Source organism: Gracilinanus agilis, chromosome 1 (genome assembly GCF_016433145.1).
Source record: "Gracilinanus agilis isolate LMUSP501 chromosome 1, AgileGrace, whole genome shotgun sequence".
Classification (NCBI taxonomy): domain Eukaryota; kingdom Metazoa; phylum Chordata; class Mammalia; order Didelphimorphia; family Didelphidae; genus Gracilinanus; species Gracilinanus agilis.
The window spans coordinates 317091760-317113535 of NC_058130.1; positions in this window are offsets into that span (position 1 = coordinate 317091760).

A 21776-nucleotide genomic window follows, 5' to 3' on the forward strand; every position below is an offset into this window, starting at 1 on the left:
TGATCTGTAGTTTGGGGAGTGTTAGCTGACAAAGAAGTATCAGTAGGTAGCCTGAATAGAAAGGCTTTTCAGGCAACCCTAGAACATCCCTATTTGGTGTAGGCATAAATAATATTGCAATTTACTCCAATACTTTCCATAGGTCAAATATGTGGGAAAAGCTAGATCCTAAGATGTCCATTTGTTAATTTTTTTCCTCTCCCAAGCCTGAGAATTTTTGTTTGATTTCATTTTGATGCATGTCTATGTGCTACTTAGAAGTTATTTCAGCTGCCAATTGAGTAATTTCACCAATACAACTTTTTTTTGTTTCTCAAGCTTTGTAATTATTTATGGAAATTGCAAAGTAATAAAAGAACAATAAATATTATACAATAATGATAATGGTAATGATAAAATTTATTTGCCACACATTACGCTAAGAGCTTTACAAATATTTTCTCATTTGAACTTCACAACAACCTTGTCAGGTAGGCACTTATCCTGATTTTATAGTTGAGGAAATTGAGTCAAATACATGTGACCAGGGTCACATAGCAAGTAATTTTCTGATGTTTAATTTGAGCTTGTCTTTCTGACACCAGGCCCAGCACTCTATCCACTGAGTCACTTAGCTGCCTTAGAATCTCTGTGAATAATCTAAACAGTCTTTAGATGTTAGGTACCTGCAAAAAGTCAACACATTTAGAAAGATATTTACCAAAGGTTGTGTGAGACATCTTCAATGCAGGGATTGTAAATGGTGTACAGATTCCAGACATTTTTGCAAAGGATAATGAGAATCCCCATTTTCTGAATTACATCAAAGAAATGATAAGCTGTAATTCTTTGATTCATATATTTCTGTATTTTGCGTTAGGAAAGAAAAAATACTTTGACATTGATTTCACATCTGAGCACCAAAGTAAAGATAATTTAGACCAATACAAATTAACTTTTTTTAAAAACCTCTAATATAATCCATTTGATTTTTCTGTTTGCTTTTAATAACTTTAATTCTATAATCAATAATAAGCCAAGAACATATATGAAACCTGCCTTTACATGTGAACCTTGGAAACTACCTTCTTCTGGCACAGGAAAACACTTTCAAAAGAAGAGAATTATATGAAATAGAACTAATTCTCACTTACATGCACAGTATTTCAAGAAAACTTAAGGAAACCAAATTTGGGGCACTAAAGTCTAAGAAAAGACCAATAATAAGATGTACTATGACTTTTAAGAATAATATATAATATAACGAATTGAAACACTGCAACTCTGAAGTCCACTGACTTTGAGTGTCTTCAAATACAAAAGTAAAGGTCAATTTTAAACCTGACTGGAAATATGGCTTTTTCCTACAGACTGTTAACAAAGAATATTGTCTTTTGTGGTTTTAGGAAAGTTGTGCCCATATGCTAGACAATTATTCAATATTCAGACAGGAGGTAGATGATTTTTAAAAGAACGAGCATATCTCTTTGCTTCTTTTTTTTCATCCCACTACCTACAGACAGCTGTCACTTAAGAGCATGACGTGGCCTTCACACTTTCTTAAGAAACTAGGTTCAGTCATTGTAACATCTTTTTCAAGAACCTAAACAGTTAGTTCTAAAAATTCTTAGAGGAAGCCTGAAGCTTTCTTTTGGATTTTGGAAGCTAAAATGAAAAAGATGTCATTTCAATTTTGTTATACTGGTGGAGAAATAACTGTCCCAGATGTTCTCTGAATTCCCTTTTTGGGAAATTATTTCTTTCAATGTTAGAAGCCACACGACTAAGGCCACTTATCTATAGCTGCTATTCTCAGTTGTTTGTGATAGTCTAACAAATTTCCAGTTCAATGAAGAAATTACATAAATCCAATAAGACTACTATACATTCAATTAGTTTAAATTAAGATCATTGTGCTTGAAAATGTTTTAATAACAGGTTCTAGTTTTTCCCTGCATATGACCCTTGAAAATTATACTTTCACAGTGTACCCAGGATAAGGATTTTTTTAACATTAGCTTTGTTTTTCCTCCATTTTGAATTAGGAAATTAATTTACTTTTACTACCACTGAGGTATGAGACTGATCATATTCTATTTTAAAGGCAAGAAGGAAACTGCCAGAATGCTACACTGCCATCTTTTTTATTTTATTTTATTTTATTTTTCAATTAACAGGCATTTATTCTTTCTTCTCATCTCTAAATGAAAAGAAAAATAAAACTTCTATTACACAAAAGTATAATTGGCAAAAACCAAAATCCCTCCATTTGTTTCTGCATTCAAACATTTAAGTCTGACTCTGCATCTTGAATCTATCAACAGATGGGTAGCTGATTTCATCATCAGTCCTTGGAATCATGGTTGGTCATTTCATTGATCAGAGTTCTTAAGTCTTTCAAATTGTGTATGTTTATACATGTGTGAGTATGTGTGTATTGAGAGAGAGGTAGTATTTTCATCATAGAATTTGTCCTAATTCTATTCTCTCTCCATTGGTTTATATAAGTTTTCTTATATGAACCATTTTCAGTTTTTGTTGAAAACATTCCTTTCATTATTTCTTATAGCACAATAGTATTCCATTATGTTTATATACCATAATTTGTTCAGCAGTAACACAAGATAGTAATTTCTTTAGTATCCACTTCTTTGGCCCTAGAAAAAAGAACTGCCATAAATATTTTTGTATAGATAGGGACTCTTCATCTTTTCTTTTATTTCCTTGGTTGAGAATAGGTCTAGTATTGCTGGGACACAGCTTAGTATGTTTTGATTCATAGGTCCAAAATAATTTATTTTAAAATTATTGTATCACTTTATAACTCCATGAACATTATATCAATGTACCTATTTTCCCACAGACCTTCCAGCAATTGCCATTTTCCTTTTCTATCAACTTTTGCCAATATGATATGTTTGATGTGGTGTCTCAAAACTGCTTTAACTTGCATTTCTCTAATCATTTGCAGTTTGGAACATTTCATCATAGGTTTTGTTATGTTGATCTTAACAGAGATATTTGGGGAAGATGAAGAGATGGCCTGAAACTAGAAACCTGCAGGACTCACTCCTCCCACACACAGAGGCTTGAGTGAGTAGGAAGGGATAGGTACACCTTACTCTCACCCCTCCCACCAAGCAGTTGGAAATCAGTTGGAAATGGAGGCAGGACTGATGTCCTCTGGCAAGGCTCAGCAAGGCAAATCTCTAATGATGTTTACTTTCTCAACTTATATTCCCCACAGGTTTGACTAAGGGACAATAGGAGAAGGCTTGATGTCTTGTTGTTATCAGGGACAGACAAGGATCTGACCTCTTTGGCTGGCAACTAAAGGAACCAAGCTCTACGGTGGCTGTATGCCCAAAATAATAGCCAGGCACAGCTACTAAAAGATGAAGTTTTTACTGATAAAAGCGGAAGGAAAGGCAGGGAAGAGGTTTCAAGGATTTGGATAAGAACTGGGAAGCCCTGAACTGTTAGTTAGAAACTGTCCTTCTCCCCCTACCCCCCAAGGAGGGAGTGACAAACTTTTAGTTAGCTTGCCCTCAAGCCTGTAATTATCACTTCTAATATCTAAAATAACTAAATAACAATTGTGCTGTTGCTAGAAAGATCTAGTTCAGCTAAACAAGCAAACCACTGAGCAGAACCAAGATGGTTCTTGCCCCAGATGGCCTCCAAAGCAATCCCAAAACCCGGAACGGCAAGCAGAGTGACCTGCTCACTTCAACCCCCAGGAATCAACTGTTTAACTGCTTTCAAACTGTTCTCTCACCCAGAGTTCTCCAGGGGGGGTCCCCTGGAATTCTAGGTGAGGCTTGACCCTGTATCTTGCAGGAATTCCACCCTGCCATTTTCCATGTTGCAGGATATAAGTAATCCATTTTTTTCTTTTAGAATTGCCTGCAAATATAATCCCAAAGCTCTTAAAATGTACTTACCCTTTGACTCAATTATATTGCTACTGGTTATATACCAGAGAGACTAAAGAAAGACAAAATTGAATTATATATATACAAAATTTATAGCAGCTATATTTTCAGTGGCAAAGAATTAGAAACTGAGGAAGGGTATCATCAACTGGGAAATGGCTAAATGAGTTATATAATATGAATTTGATGTAATACTATTGTAATGAAAGAAATAATGAAGAAAATGTTTTCAGAGAAAATTGTGAAGATTTGTATGAAGTGATGCAAAATGAAATGAGAAGAACAGAAGATTCATCTAAATAATAATATTATAAGACAACTTTGAAAGACTTAGGAATTTGGACAAACAAAATGACCAGTTCTAGAGAGTCTGGAAAACTCCTGATCAAATACATTGTCAACTTCTGGATAGAGAGATCAGGTTATAGACTCAGAGTACAGATTAAGGTGTTTTTTTCTTTCTTTTTTATACAACTAATACATGAATTTGCTTTGTGTGACTTCATGTTTATAACAGACTTTGTTTTTGTTTTTGTTGTTTTTCTTTCTCAGTAAGGTAGGGAGGAGAGACATAGAATTTAGAGCTGGAAATAAAATTAAACTGATTTTGAAAAAACTGCTTGTTCATATCCTTTACCACTTCACAACTGGGAAATTGTTCTTATTCTTATAAATTTGAACCAATTTCTCATATATCTGGAAAAATTATGAGATTTTATTACAGAAAGGTACTGTTTTGGGTTTTTTTCCCACAGCTAATGATTTCCTTTTTAATTTTAGCTGTGCCAGTTGTCTTTTTGTCTACACTCCCATCTTCACAGAATCTATTATAAACTGTCCAACTGTGATGAGTAAGAGCAGCTGCTCCTTACAATTACTTTAGATGGATGCTAAGTTCTATGACTTAATATCTTGTTTTCTTTTAGGTTTTTATCTGTAAATCACTTCAAATCCTTTTAGAAATAGAAAAAAAATGGGAGACTTCCAGGTTAAGATGGCTATAGAGGAGTAGCAGAACCCTAACTCTCCTCATCACCGACCTATATATGATACCTCAAAAGGACACAAAAACCAAGTTCAGATGAACAAAGGGACTCCACAATGGGGCACAGCATCAAAATTATGTGGGAATGGGTATTTCCACCCTATAAGGAAGTGAAATAGCTCTCACCAAAACACAAGCTAATCAACACTCCCCCACCCCGCCTATGGTGCCAGAGTCAGAGCCAGCGCATCAGAATTAGAGTGTGTGGGCCAATCTCTAAGTTCTTCTCACCTGATTAAGAACACCCCTGAGAGTAGCTAGACTTGAGACCCCAGAATACTAAAGAGTGCAGACCTTGGGTGTGGAGAGGGGTGGCACACAATAGAAGCCACACAGAATCAAAAAAGTAGCCTCAGGCAAAAACTGCTCCATACACAGAGAGCCTGCCCTCTTCACTCAGACTTCTGAGGGAATGAAAAACCAGCATAGTGATGGCTAGCAATTCCCAAGAAATACCAGTCACCAAAAGGAACAAGAGAAAGGCACTGACCCTGGATAATTTTTACAGAGAAAAAATCCAGACCACAGAGGAGACAGCAGAGGAGGAAACACAAATAAACACATCCAAACCTTTCCCCCCCCAAATGGAAATTGGTCACAAGCTCTTGAAGAGTTCCAATCTGAGATCATGAGAAAGGTGGAAGAGATTTGGCAAGAAAAGTGGGAAATTGTTCAAAAAGAAAATAACAGTTTAAAAGAAAAAAATTTCACAATTAGAAATTGAGGTTCAGAAATCAAATTAAATGATAAGCAAATTAAAGACCAAAAATTAGTAGTTGGGGGAATTCTGGGAAAATGGTGGCTTAGAAGCAGCAAGGCTCCAGACCTCTGTAAACCCTTCACACCTAACAAGGACAAAGGGCATCAAAGGAATAAAAAAAAAAAATCTGACAACAGAACAGAGCTGGGGGATACTCCTGCTAAATACAACTTAAAAGGTAAGGGGAGGAGCCTGAATTCTTGAATAGCTGGGCTCTAGGGGAAAGGGAAAAGGAAGATCCCAGGTCCCCTCCCACACCTAATCTGCCAAGACTCCAGCAGATCCTGGAATCTCTGGGTGGGCAAGGGTGCTAGTCCAGAGGGAATGCCTTGCTGGCCCAGCTGTGCCAGACTCAAGGCTTTGATTATAGATGACAGGGAGATGGTTGGAGGAGAACTAGAAAGGAAAAGAACAAGGAGAACATTATACACAGAGACTGATACACTGTGGTACAATAGAGCATAATGGACTTCTCTACCAGCAGCAATGCAATGATCCTGAAAGAATGCTATCCACATTCAGAGGAAGAACTGTGGGAGTAAAAACACAGAAGGAAAACAACTGCTTGAACACATGGTTTGATGGGTATATGATTTGGGATGTAGACTCTAAATGACCACCCCAGTGCAACTATCAATATTATGGAAATAAATCTTGATCAATGATGCATATAAAACCCAGTGGAATTGCATGTTGGCTACAGGGAGGGTATGGGGGGCTTGGAGGGGGGAGAAAAGAATATGAATCATGTAACCATAGAATAATATTCTAAAAAAGAAAAAGAAAAGGAAATTAAAGATGAGGGTAGGCCAATGGAATAGACTAAAGGCAAATGATCTCAGGAAGCTGGTATTCAATAGCCCCCAAAGATACCAGCTTAGGTGATAAGAACTCACTATTTGACAAAAACTGCTAGGAAAATTGGAAAACAGTATGGGAAAAAAATAGGTTTAGAGTAACATCTTACATCGTATACCAAAATAAAGTCAAAATGGGTAAATAACTTAAATATAAAGAGTGAAATCATAAATAAATTAGGTGAACATAGAATAGTATACCTGTCAGATCTGTGGGAAAGGAAGGAATTTAAGACCAAGCAAGAGATAGAGAACATTACAAAATGTAAAATGAATGATTTTGATTATAACAAACTTAAAAGTTTCCATAGAAACAAAACCAATGCAACCAAAATTAAAAGGAAAGCAACAAACTGGGAAACAATTTTATAACAAAACTCTCTGACAAAGGTCTAATTTCCCAAATATATAAGGAAATAAGTCAAATTTACAAAAAAATCAAGCCATCCCCCAATCAACAAATGGTTAAGAGACATGAATAGGCAGTTTTCACATGAAGAAATCAAGACTATCGATAAGCACATGAAAAAGTGTTCTAAATTGTTCCTGATGAGAGAAATGCAAATTAAAACAACATTGAGGGGGGCAGCTGGGTAGCTCAGTGGATTGAGAGCTAAGCCTAGAGACGGGAGGTCCTAGGTTCAAATCTGGCCTCAGACACTTCCCAGCTGTGTGACCCTGGGCAAGTCACTTGACCCCCATTGCCCACCCTTACCACTCTTCCACCAAGGAACCAATACACAGAGGTTAAGGGTTAAAAAAAAAAAAAAACATTGAGGTGTACCACCTCACACCTAGCATACTGGCTAATATGACAGCAAAGGAAAGTGATAAATGTTGGAGGGAATGTGGCAAAATTGGGACACTAATGCACTACTGGTAGAGTTGTGAATTATTCAGCCATTCTGGAGGGCTATTTGGAATTATGCCCAAAGGGCTTTAAAAGAATGCTAATCATTTGATCCAGTCACACCACTGCTGTGTTTGTATCCCAAAGAGATAATAAAGAAAAATACTTGTACAAAAATATTTATAGCCATGCCCTTTGTGTACATGCAAAAAAATTGGAAAATGATCCATCTATGAAGTTCTATGAGATTCTATGAACTTATGAGAAAATACTATCCACATCCAAAGAAGGAACTGTGGGAGTAGAAACACAAAAGAAAAACATATGAGTGATCATGTGATTCAATGAGTATGTAATTGAGGTTTTGATGTTAAATTGCAAATAAGAATAACATGGAAATAGGTTTTGAACAATAATACAAGTATAACCCAGTAGAACTGCTTGTCAGCTCTGGAAGGAGGAGAGAAGAGGGGTGGGAAAAATCATGAATCATGTAACCATGGAAAAATATTCTAAATAAAGGAAAAAAAGAAATGAAAAAATGCAAATCATAAGTTGAATTCAACTAAAATACAATGAATTTATTTCTGTTAAAGAAGTTAATGTCTATGCTACCACCAAGAACTATAATGATTAACCACATTGAAATACATAGATGATATCAACTGCTGTGGCAAGAATCATGGATGCAAAGAGGGGAAGGATTTTGATTGCATGAGTTTTTAGGAACCCATCAAATAAAGTGATAGCATATACCATCTACAGTCATCCTTAGTGTTATGTTTGCCTAACCTTAGTTCCTATTTCCCCTGCTTTTCCTAGCCACATAAACTTTTAAATTTGCCTTCATTTTATGAGAGACTCACAAGATTATAGATTTAGAACTAGAAAGGACTAACAAAGCCACCTATTTCAACTCTTTCATTTTGCAGATGAATGAATTTAGAACTAGATGGGTTAAATGACTTCCTCTAAGTCATGCAGGACATTTTGTATCAGCAAGATTTGAAACTAGGCATTCTAAATCCAAAGCCAGTACATTATCCACTGTACCACAATGACTCTCCCATTTAAGTCCTAAAGATTGTGCTAGCAAAGAACAAACTCTGGGGTGTCCTACTAAATTGGATAGTATTCATATGGATTCAGAAAAAAGGAGTTATCATCTAAAAATGAAACTAATTAAAAGACTCTCATCACCCTTTGTTCATAGCTGAGGTAATGCATTAAGGTGAGTTCATGAACATCATGAACTCCATCAACTGAGTTGAGCATATCACATTAAAGAAATGAGAAATAACAAAGTATCTCTAAAGAATGGAGCATTGTATTTGTACCAAGGAGGTCTTGCCTCTTTTTATTTATTATCTGTGTAATTCTAGGAAAGTCAATTAACTTCTGTGTGCCCTGGGAAACTCTTTGGACTTCTCTACTAATGGATGTTAATCTCCATTGTTGAAGAAAGTAAAAACATTGAAAATCACAGTCTTGGTATACTCAAGAAGTCATTAAATGTGATTTTTCAAGTATATTCTCATGAAGATATACTGTTAGTAAAGTGAATTCTTTCTTTTCAATCCTTACTTTTGTCTTAGAATCAATATCAATAATCACTTCGAAAGCAGAGGAGCAATAAGGGATAGGCAACTGAGGTTAAGTGACTTGCCCAGGGTCACACAGATAGAAAGGATCTGAAACAAGATTTGAACTCAGGACCTTCAGACTCCCGATCTGGCTTTCTATCCACTGAGCCACCTAGTTCCCTATAGGAGTAGAAATGCAAAAGAAAGGCATATTACATCACTTATCTAATGTATATGGGTATGTAATTTAAGGGTGAGACTTTAAAGATTGCTCTATACCAAAAATTAATAATATGGAAATAGGTATTAAGTGATAAAATTTGTACAAATCAGTGGAATTGCTCATCATTTCTAGGAGGGGGGAAGGAAGAGAGGATGGAAATAAATGAATCATGTAAACATGGAAATTTTTTTAAATTAAAATTAATTTTAAAAAATAGGTATACAGTCCATCAATTGGGGAATGGCTAAACAAGTTGAGATATATGGTTGTAATGGAATACAAATGCACCATGAGAAAAGAAGAACAAGATGATCACAAAAAAATGGAGTTATATGAAGTGATACAAAGTCTAATGAGCAGAACCAGGATAACATTGCACCTGATAATAGTAAATTAAGTACAATGGTCAACTGGGAATGACAATTATTACTAATAATGCAAGGATCCAGGAGAACACCAAGGGACTCATGACAAAAAAGCCCATCCACTACTATAGAAGGAACAGATGGAGTCTGAATGCAGATTGAAGAATGCCATTCTTCACTTTATTTCCCTTTGAATTTTTCTCTAGTGAAAGTGATATGTATCTTCTTTCACAACATGATCAACATGGAAACATATATTGTATAATAACACATGTACAATGTATATTCTATCACCTGATGTTTTAGGGAAGGAGAATGTGCAGGAGGGAGGGAGAGAACCTAGAAAGCAAAATGTCAGAAAACAATTGTTGAAAATGGCACCAATATGATTCTAGAAAAAAAATTAAAATTAGATATATACTTGTATATAGAGTGGAATATGGAATTAGAAACATGACTATAAATTTGTCTATCTCTATGCCACCAAGCAGTGTAAGGATTAATTTATTTTATCAATTCATTTGTTAACACATTTTAAAGTCCTATTCTTTTAAAATGTAAGCCAACTTGAAATGATTTCTTTTTTGCATTACAATTTGAAATTTCAAGGCATAACTTTCTGATTGAATTCACTGTCCCATTTTCTCAAAATTATCATACTAAAAATTAAACATGACCAATGAGTTAGGGATCTCTATCCTAAGCATGTGAAGAATCCCCTAGAAGAATAGGTAGATGAGAACAATGTATTCCAATAGTCATGAAAGCCACTGAAGCAGGGGCTATGGGGCTCTTAGAGCTTAGTCAGACATTAAAGAAGCAAAGTTCACCAGACCAGCGCCTATCATCCTGACTTTTGTCTTGTCACTGGACTCTGGAAGAGAGAATGAAAAAGCAGCAGCTAGGTGGCTCATTGAATAGAGAGCCAGACCTAGAGAAGAGAGACCCTGAGTTCAAATCTAGCCTCAGATACTTCCTAGCTATGTGACCCTGGACCAGTTGCCTAGCCCTTACTGGTTATCTGCCTTAAAACTGATATTTAGTGTTGACTTTAAGACAGAAGGTTTCTGGGGACTGCATCAAGATGATAAAATAGAAAATGGGAAAGCCCAAATCACCAAGAGAATCCTCTCCAACCAACCTTAAAATAATGCCCTAAAACAAATATGAAAGTGAAAGAACCAAAAAGGAGATAGAGTGAAGCAAGTTTCATGCAGAGTTCAGTTTGAAAGATAAACAGAGAAGGTCTGGATCACTGGGGTGAGAGGGGAGTATAACCAACAGAAGGCCACATCAAGAAGTACCAGGGCAAGTCAACAGCACACCACTCCCCAACCCCCATCTCACATCTACTATTCTAGGTTCTGCACCTGGACTCATGGCAATGTCAAGATCCTGAGATCTTGCCTAATCCAACAGCAGTGCAACCCTACACCTACCTCTTAAAGTTTCAAGCCCCAGTCTAAGACTACAGTGAGGCTCCAATTCCTAACCAAGGGAAATCCACAGTGTACCAGGCTATTCAGATCCAGAGGGGGCTTTAAGCCCATGCCCAAGATCAAACCAAGGCCCCAATCCTTAGCATAAAGCAGTCAACATGGTGCTGTGCTCATGAGAGCCCAAGGGGTGGTCCACAACCCCAGGCCAAACCTGCAATGAGGACCTGAACCCCAGCCCAAGGCATTCCACAGAGTATCTGGCCTTCAAATCTCATAGCCCCTACCCAAGCTTAAGGCAAAGTTAAAACACAATGGGCATGGCAATCCATATCTGATCTGATTAAACTCTTAATAAATCTAAGAGCAGAAATAATAAATGCATCCTTTAGAGATCATGACATAATAAAAGTTTTAATCAATAAAGGCCCATGGAAAGACAAAACAACATTAACTGGAAACTAAATATTCTATTGCTAAAATAAAAGAATGGATAAAAACAAATTATAGAAGGGGGCAGCTGGGTAGCTCAGTGGAGTGAGAGTCAGGCCTAGAGACAGGAGGTCCTAGGTTCAAACCCGGCCTCCGCCACTTCCCAGCTGTGTGACCCTGGGCAAGTCACTTGACCCCCATTTGCCCACCCTTACCAATCTTCCACCTATGAAACAATACACCGAAGTACAAGGGTTTATAAAAAAAAATCCTAAAAAAAAAACAAATTATAGAAACAATCAATAATTTCATTAATGAGAATGACAATGAGGAAATAGAATATCAAATTTTGTTGAATAAATCCAAAACAAATACCTAAGGGAAATTGTGTGTCTCTATTGTAAAACTGAGGGGAAAAAAAGAAAATAAATTCAGCATACGACCAAAAATACTAGAAAAGCATCAAATTAAAAATCTCCAAATAAAGACAAAATTGGAAATCCTAAAAATGAAATAAGAAATTAATCTGACAAAATTAGAGAACTATAGAATGAATAAATAAGACTAGCAGTTGGTTTTATGGGGGGGGACAATAGAGCAATGATTAATTTGATTTAAAAAAGAAAGAAAAAATTAAATAATCAGTATCAAAAATAAAAAGGGTGAACTCACCACCAATGAAGTTGAAAATAAAACAATCATTAAGAACTATTTTGCACAAGTATATAACAATAAATTTAACTTCCAAGAAAAGTGAATGAATATTTACAAAAATATAAATTGCCCAAATTAACAAAAAAATGGAATAAATACATAAATAATGCTAGCTCAGAAAAAGAAATTCAACAAACCATCAATGAATTCCCTAAGAAAAAAAATTCCCTGGGTCAGATGGATTCATAACTGAATTCTATCAAACCTTTTAAAGAACAATAATCCCAATGCTATGTAAACTATTTAGAGAAGAAATCCTACCAAATTCTTTTTTTAGCATAAATGTGGCATTGTTATATAATCCATGAAGTTCAAACACACAGAGAGAAAATGACAGGCCAATTTCATTAATGAATATTGATGCAAAAAAAATTTAAATGAAATAAATAGCAAGGAGATTACAGTAATATATCACAAGGATCATTCATTATTATCAACAAAGTACAGGAGCAAAAGATAGAAAGAGAAATTCCACTTAAAATAATTCTAGACAATAGAAACTACCTGGAAATCTACTTGCCAAGACAAACTCAGAAATTATGTGAACACAATTACAAAATACTTTTCAAACAAAGTCAGTTCTAAATAATTGAGAAAACACTAATTGTTCATGGATAAGCAAAGCTAATATAATGAAAATGACAATCCTACCTAAATTAACTTACTTATTCAGTGCCATATCAATTAAATTATCAACTAATTATTTTATAGAACTAAAAAAATGGTAACAAAATTTATCTGGAAGAACAAAAGGACAAGAATATCAAGAGAATTAATGAAAAAATAATGTGAAAGAAATGGTATCAGATCTCAGACCGTACTATAAAACAGTAGTCATCAAAATTTTCTAGTATTGGCTAAGAAATAGAATGGTAGATCAATGGAATAGATTAGATGCACAATATACAGGGATAAATGACCTTAGCAACTTAGTATTTATAAACCCAAACATTCCAGCTTTTGGAATAAGAATTCACTCTTTATCAAAAACTGCTGAGAAAATTGAAAAACAGTATGGCAAAAACTAGATATCAACCAATATCTCATATCCTACCAATATAAGATCAAAATAGGTATATGATTTAGATATGAAGAGTGATACCATAAGTAAATTAGATGAACATAGAATAGTTTACCTGGCAGATCTATGGAGAAGGGAAGAATTTATGACCAAACAAGAGAGATAGAGAGCAGTATAATATGTAAAATGGATAATTTTATTATATTAAATTATAAAGCTTTTGTACAAAAAAATCAAGGTAACCAAGATTAGAAGGGAAACAACAAAAACATTTTGAACAAATTTCTCTGATGAAGGTCTAATTTCTTTATAGAGAACTAAGTCAGATTTACAAGAATACAAACCATCCCCCAATTGACAAATGATCAAAGGATATGAACAAGTAATTTTCAGATGAAAGTATCAAAGCTACCAATAATTATATGAAAAAATGAAGAGGTAGCTAGGTGCCTCAGTGGGCTGAGAGTCCTAAGTTCAAATGTGGATTCCAGACACTTTCTGACTGTGTGATCCTGGACAAGTCACTTAACCCCGATTGCCTACCCCTTACCAATCTTCTGCCTTGGAACCAATACAAAGTATTGATTCTAAGATAAAAGGCAAGAGTTTTAAAACAAAAAATGTTCAAAATCACTCTTGATTAGAGATATGCAAATTAAAATAACTCTGAGGTGCCATCTTACACCTATCAGATTGAAGTGATAAATGTTGGAGTGTATGAGGCAAAATTGAGACAATAATGCATTGTTGATGAAATTTTAAATTGATCCCACCATTCTAGAGGGCAATTTGGAGCTATGTCCAAAGGGCTTTAAAAAACTACCTGCCCTTTGATCCAGCCATACCACTGCTGGGTTTGTACTTCACAGAAATAATAAAAAAGGGGAAAGGACCTACTTGTACAAAAAAAAATTTAATAATAGCTCTTTTTTGGGGGTGGCAAAGAATTGGAAATTGAAAAGGATGTCCATCTACTGGGGAATGGCTGAACAAATTATCATATATACTAGTGGTGGAATACTACTGTGGTGTAAGAAATGATACCAACTAACAGCAATATTGTATGATCATCAGTTGTGAAAAATTGGTTACTCTCAATGATCTGGGACAATTCTGAAGGACATGATAGGGAATGCTATGTACTTCCAGAGAAAGAACTATTGGAGTTGGATAGATGCAGATAAAAGTATACTATCTTTAAAGTCAGTGTATTTATGTTTTAATTTGGGGATTTTGGTTTTGTATGAATGTGCTTTTACAACAATGACCAATATGGAAATCTGTGTTGCATGATAACATAATTATGGCCCAGATCAAATTGCTTACCAAGGGGAAAGCAGGGGAAAAAAGGAAGGGGGGGGGGGAGGGACATGGTTTGGATCTTATAACTTTGGAATAAATATGTTGAAAATTATTATTCCATTTAAATGGGAAAAATCTTTGAATTTTTAAAAAAGACAGAATGTAAGGATTTAAAAAAGAGAGAGTAAAGCTGATGACTTTATGCAACTCTGACTCTAGTTCATGGTTAAATCAAGACATCATCCCATGAAATCAATGATTCTCTTGGAAAAGAAGAACTAACCAGAAGGGACTAAGGCTACAGAGAAAAACAAAACATAGTCTGTTTTGTACTTTAGAAAATTACTTTGACAGTTTCTGTGAAGAATAAACTAAAGATTCAAGAACCTTGAAACAGAAAGACAAATTAGGAACCTATCACAATACTCTAAGAAGTCATGAACCAGGATGGTTTAATGAGTAGAGTGAAGCCAAATGTAAAAGATATGAGAGAAATTATAATATTCTACAATTCATTGAATATGTGTGGTGAAAGTGAGGAGTGAAGGAATGACTCCCATGTTGTGAACTTTGGTATGTAGAAAGATAGTGGCACCTCTGACAGAAGTGACATTAGTTCAGAATAATTTCTCTTATTGTCATTCTTATCGAGACCTTATAGTGTCACAATCATCTAAAAAATAGCATACATCTTAACAAGAACTGTCTGTCATTCCCCAGGCAGTACAATTTATTTTAAGAAACATTCAATGTTTACTTCTATGTACAGCTTTATACTAGGAGCTTTGGAAGACAAAAAAAAAAATCACAAAAAAAAGTTTTAAATATCTAGTCCCCACCTTCATTGAATTTTCCAAAAATAAAGGATACAAGGACAGTTCCTCTTCTGGATTTATTTTCCCAACCTTAATTTTCATGGGTAGGTGGGATTCCCAAGGGACAATGGATTACTGTACTCTCAGGTTCTAGAGGTGTTGTATGGTTTCTATAATTATTGTTCACAATCCCCTTCCCAGTGTGCTTTCCCATACCCAGTTAATATCAATTAGCTTTTAGAAAGGGATATTTGCTGAAAAGACAAGAATAGAAGTTACAAAGACATCTTTCTAACTAGAGGTTTTTTTCTTCCCTCTACATTCACTTGGTCCCTGGAAAAGTTTTAAGAACAAAAATAGTCAGAAACACATAGAGAAAACACGAGTCCAAAAGGTACATTGTCAAATCTGGCCTCAGTCTGGACAAGTCACTCAACCCCCAAAGCACTCTTCTGCCCTGGAACCAATATGCAGTGTTGATTATAAGGTGGAAGTTAAGGGTTTAAAAGAACACAAAAGATACAGCGTGAATCCTGGTAGTAGGAGTCATTTTTCATCTTGTGGTGTCCCTAGAAAGTCTACTTCTAAGTAGAGCAATACAAAGGGACAAGTAATTCCCTTGCTCAGTTGGGTTAGGTTTTTTCAGGATCCAATGTCTCAGCTAATGGGGTCAGTCCATTATTGGGCTGGCTCACGCAAGTTACTATTCAGGACTGGTTTAACACAAAACTCAACTAATGTTGCTACTGGTTTTGGTGATCTTTACCACTTAAATCTTGGTGCTGAGGGGACTTCTGATGACTCTTCCTACATTTCATAGTTCACTACTTCATAATCTGATTTATTCTTATTTCTATGTACTCATTCAGCTAAGATCATAAAAGAGTAAACACAAAATGAATAGCCACCATGTCTTCAGTTTTCCATTGTGTACAGGGCAAGGGGGATGAGAATGGCCAGCTATCCCTCCTCCAATCCTGAGAGAGTAACTCAGAAGCCACCAGAGAAAAGAACTCAAAATCATTTTCTTGAAATTTTTGTATGAACTCTGAATTCTGGTGCCTCGGCCAATTAGACTTTTCATCCACCACAATACCTGCCACTCAGTCACTGATAGCTTACCAAAACTTCCCATGATGAATTGGAGTTAGGCAGAGGATAATATACATGTTCTGAATAATTCAGCAAGAGGAACCAATAAATACATGCAGGCTCTAAAGACCGGGCCATGGCTAGCAAGTCCCTTTATTATATGACATGTACAGAACTGATTTGTATATGAAATAAAATGGAAGTGAATTACAAATAGGATCTGACTAAAGTAGGACAAACCAAGGTATACCTCAGGTGAGATTTAATTTAGAAGGGGACAAATCAGTTAGAGATTCTAAGTGTTGGAGATGAAAAGAGCACAGAACCTAGACATGAGGTACAGATCACATAAAGGCACTAAGGTGAGAAATAGCACATCATATTTGAGGAAGAGTATGCAAGCCATTGCCTGGAAGCAGAAAGTATAAAGAGACTTAGATTTTTGCAGAGACTCAATTTCCAAGATAAGGAGTTTATATTCTGTCCTTCAGATAATTGTTGTTATCGTTTGAAAAGGGCCAGTGACATCAAAGGTGATGTCTTTTTTTTGTCTTGAATTGTAATTACACAAAGCCATCAATCTCACTCTTTCTTCCAGAGTATTTTATATCCAGTGGCAAGACAAAAGGTAAGATGGCTGGTAATGACCTAGGTTGCAAGAGATGACGTTAAGTGTACTGTCTACCCAACTTCTAAGCAGCAAAGGATCTTGAAAATGTCCGGACTTGTATTATTTTGTCGACTCTGTAGAAGACAGGAAAGAAGAGTGTGATGGTGGCATTGTTCACTCCAGCTTAGAGCCAGTCATCTTTCTTTTCTCTTAACCCCAAAGCAGTGGCCCATCAATTCTACTTCTCTATAGCTCACAACTGCATCCTCATTCCTACTCACATGATTACTTGTCTGATTCTGGGACTCATCACCTCTTCTCTGAGATTTTATGGAGTTTATCTGTGCTCAGCTTCTACTCTTCCTAAACTAGATTTCATTTGGTGGTGCATAATGTTTCCATTTCACAAGTTAATCCATCACCTGAAGTGGCTCCTTATATGAGACAAATCATTAGATTGACCTTTGGATACTTGAGGCTTTTTATTATGTAATCCCAATCTTTCTTTCCATTCTTATTTCAAATGAATTCCTTTCATGTACTCAAGTGCAGTCAAACAACACCACTATATGAAGCTAGGCTTGAGTTCAAATAAGACTTCAGATAATCAGTAATTGTATGACACTCAGACCTGCCTCATTTTTCTCATCTATATAATAGTAGCAACTTCATCCCTGGTTATTAGGATAAAATGAAGAGAAAATACTTATATAGATCTTTGCGACTTTAAAGTTCTACATGAATATTTTTATTATCTGGTTTTGACATCTTCCATCCTTCTGGCATTCACAGAGGCACACAATACACTCTCTTACTGAACACAATGCCATATCTTTCCCATTGAAATAGTAGATTGCATATATTTAACTCCTTAATTTTTAAAAAGCACTTTACATACATTCTCTCATTTGATGTTTATAACCATGGGAGATAAGTACTATAATTATTCCATTTTACAGATAAGAAAACTAAACCTGAGCGAGATTAAATGACTCCTCCAGGTTCACACAATTAGTAAGTATGTGAGACAAGATTCAAATTCACATCTAAAATTCTACTCAGTCACTTTGTTGCCTATAAAGTAGCCTTTCCTTTTCCACAAGACTCAATTCAGGTGAAACTTTCTCCATGTTGCATTCCCTCATCTCACTAGTTTAAAGTAATTTAATCACCAAATTTTCTGCTTTGACCTTAGCACATTTTTTTACTCTGTTAAACTTGTTGCTTATGACCCAAATACACCCATTAGGTTATTAACTTCTGGAGGGCAAGCATTATACAGGATTCAGATTTTTTTAAAAAAAATCATTATCTTCTGAAGCTCACTGTAAATTAGAGTCATTAAAAATATCTGTTACCTTGAAATGAATTGGATTGATCTGAGGGGCAAAATTTATGCCAATCACTGAAATATTTGAGTAGATAAAATAAATCTTATAACATAACAAAGAACTTTCTGATACAGTTGCTTCATGAAATTGACCAGATTTACTAACTAAATAATTCATTCATTCCTTCATTCTCCTAATACTGACCTCTTACTATGAACCAGGAACTCTGCTGTCAGCACTGGAGAATAGAGAGATGAATATGGCACAATCCTTCCTCTCAAGAAGATGACAGTTTAGTTGGGGAATAAGAAATGGAAGTAAATAACTACAGTACAAAAGCAAGGAGAGTAAAAATCAATTAGAGGTACAAATTAGATGCAATAGGGACATCTGTCAAGGATTTCATAGAAGGGATTCCTGTATTTGGGATTAGAGATAGATCTAGATGTTATCTAAATTCCCTTAGACCTCCAAGATCCAGTAATTCTAATTGCCACAGGCTTTGAAATACTTTTAATTATTCACAAAAATGGAGGACTAAAAAGTAGAATGGATAAGCCAAAATTGCTAATAAGCCAAAAGCCATCTATATTTGATTCATGAATGCATTTTGAAGGGAGGGTATCAGATTTACCTCCCTAATTACATTAGGCTGCTAAAGCTAATATTAAAGTTAGTTCTCACTCTCTGAGAATGCATACACCAACTGACTGTAATGAAAGAAGCAGTTTGCTTTACTCTGTAACCTAGGATTCAGATATTCTTGAGGATAATAAACAAATGGAATAATCCATGTATGACAAATGAGAGCTGAAAAGTAGTATGTCCATATGTATGTTTGTGTATTTTGAACAAGGTAACATACACAATTTATATTCTTAAACCCTATGATGTTTTTAATACATATGCATGTAGACATAAAGATCTTAAAAAACACTAAAATTTAAAGAAGTACATTAAATTGTCTCAGATAATTGGAAAATGGCTAAAAATATTGTTGTATGTGAATATAAGAAAATATTATTGTGCCATAAGAAATAACAAAAAAGAAAATTTCAGAGAAATCTAAGTCTTATGAAACAACAAAAAATGAAGTGAAAAGAAGCAAAACAATTTATACTTAAAATACCATGATTAGAAAAATAAAAATGAGAATACACTTTCCCCCTCCTCCTCTGAAGGGTTTTAGAGGTGGGGAACATTCCATAACATGTCAGATTTTTTAAACTATTCAGTTTTTTTAATTAAAAAGTATTTAATTAAAATGTGTTCTTCATCATAAATTATAGTTCTCTAGGAGAGAACAGGAAAGAATAGAGGAAAATATCAATAATATTTTTAAAATGAAGCTTATAAAAAAACATTTACAAAAAGATCCTTACCTTCCATCTTAGAATTCAATAGAGTGTACTGGTTCCAAGGCAGAAGAAAAGTAAGGACTAGGTAAAGGGGTTAGAGTGACTTGTCCAGAGTCACACAGCTAGGAAGTTTCTGAGGCCATATTTGAACCCAGGACCTCCCATCTCTAGTTCTCATTCTCCATCCACTGAAGCACCTAGTTGCTCCTCAAAAAATCTATTTTCAATTCATGCTACACTTATACAAGTTGTAGAATGATATCTAAACCGACACCTCTACATAAGGAAGCAAATTACTCTCTGAAACATCATAGTACTGAAATTTTCATGTCTACTTAAATTTCTAGTTTGTTTTTCTTACTTTATGTTCCTTTTAAAAATTTAATTGTAGAGAAAATTAAGATATAACAGGAAAGAAAATTGGAGCCCTTGAAAGGTAGGGACAAGTATAATATCTGAAAGAGAATATGACTGCAGAATCTATATAAGAAATGGAGCACTATTAGACTGACTATTTGTGTTCAGAATGAAGTCTGCTTCATCTGTTGAATTTTCCCAGGTCTGTAAGAAATGTAAGCAGAGTCTAATAGATGATATAAATGGGGCACACATTTGGGAAGAGAAGGATTTCAAAGTTTCATAGAGACATGATAAGAAAAAGAATTCTCAATTATATGTGATTATTAGAATATTTCCAATTTATTTTTAAAAACTTCCTTACCATATGCTGTGATTGAAGATCTTTTATGAATTAAATATAAATTTCCGGACAATTACTAAGTTCATTGTTAAGCTCAGCCCATTAGTCAGTACACCTTTTTTTTTTTTCAGATTCATGTTAAAGAGCTGATTTAATAATAAAGGACTTTTCATCACCAGAAGGTTTAACAACTTTGGGTAGATTTAGCACTAGAATTTAAAAGGAACATATATTTTCTATAGGCCATAAGCAAGTTCATTTTGATTATGAGTCTCTCATGACCATTCTAATCTGAGAGCATAGATAGCTTTCATAAAGTTTTAAAATATTCTAAAAAAATGTGTAATAGGTGAGGCAAGGGGTATTGTCTTAAAGAAACTGGAGGTTGTAGCTAAGTTCGACCATAAGCTTTAATGAACATTAGATTATCTCACTTTAACTCATGTTTAGAAGCATTATTTTAGGTCACTATCAAAGATCCAGTGGGAGTCTGTGAGGCTAGGTATTCCAGCTTCCAAAAGGTCCCAACTCCTCCATCAGAGAAGAACCCTACAATTGTCTGAATCCAGGGGTTCTTAAGCTTGTTTTGTTTAATGTACCCTTTGTCAGTTAGGTGACGCTTGTGGATCTCTTCTCAAAATGGTATTTTTAAATGTATAGAACATAATACACAGACCAACAAGAGAAACAAATTACATGGAATGAAGTGTCAAAATATGAAACGCACACACACACAACCACACACAAATTCACAAGTTCATAGATCTCAGGCTAAGAATCCCTGACCTAAACAATAGTAACATGAATATATGTTTTGCATAATAATATATATAAAACCAGATAAAATTGCTTGCCATCTCCAGGTATGGAGAATAAATAGAGGAAGGGAGATAGTTTGGAACTTATAATTTCAAAAAAAATATGTTAAAAGTTATTACATTTAATTGGGAAAATAAAATATTTTTAAAAAATTTTTAAAAAAATAAATGTGTTTCTTGTAAACAAATTAAAAAAAAAGAACCCCTGACCTAATCAGTGCTGCCACCACTTCTGTAAAGTTGGGAGAGGGTCACTCTTTTGGTTAGCACCTCTTTTTTTTTTAAACCCTTACCTTCCATCTTGGAGTCAATACTGTTTATTGGCTTCAAGGCAGAAGAGTGGTAAGGGTAGGCAATGAGGATCAAGTGATTTGCCCAGGGTCACACAGCTGGGAAGTGTCTGAGGCCAGATTTGAACCTCGGACCTCCCATTTCTAGGCCTGGCTCTCAATCCACTGAGCTATCCAGCTGCCCCCTGGTTAGCACCTCTTAAACCCAACCAGCCTTTGGGCATTTGTAAGCCCAGGGCAACCAAAGAGCATAAACACAG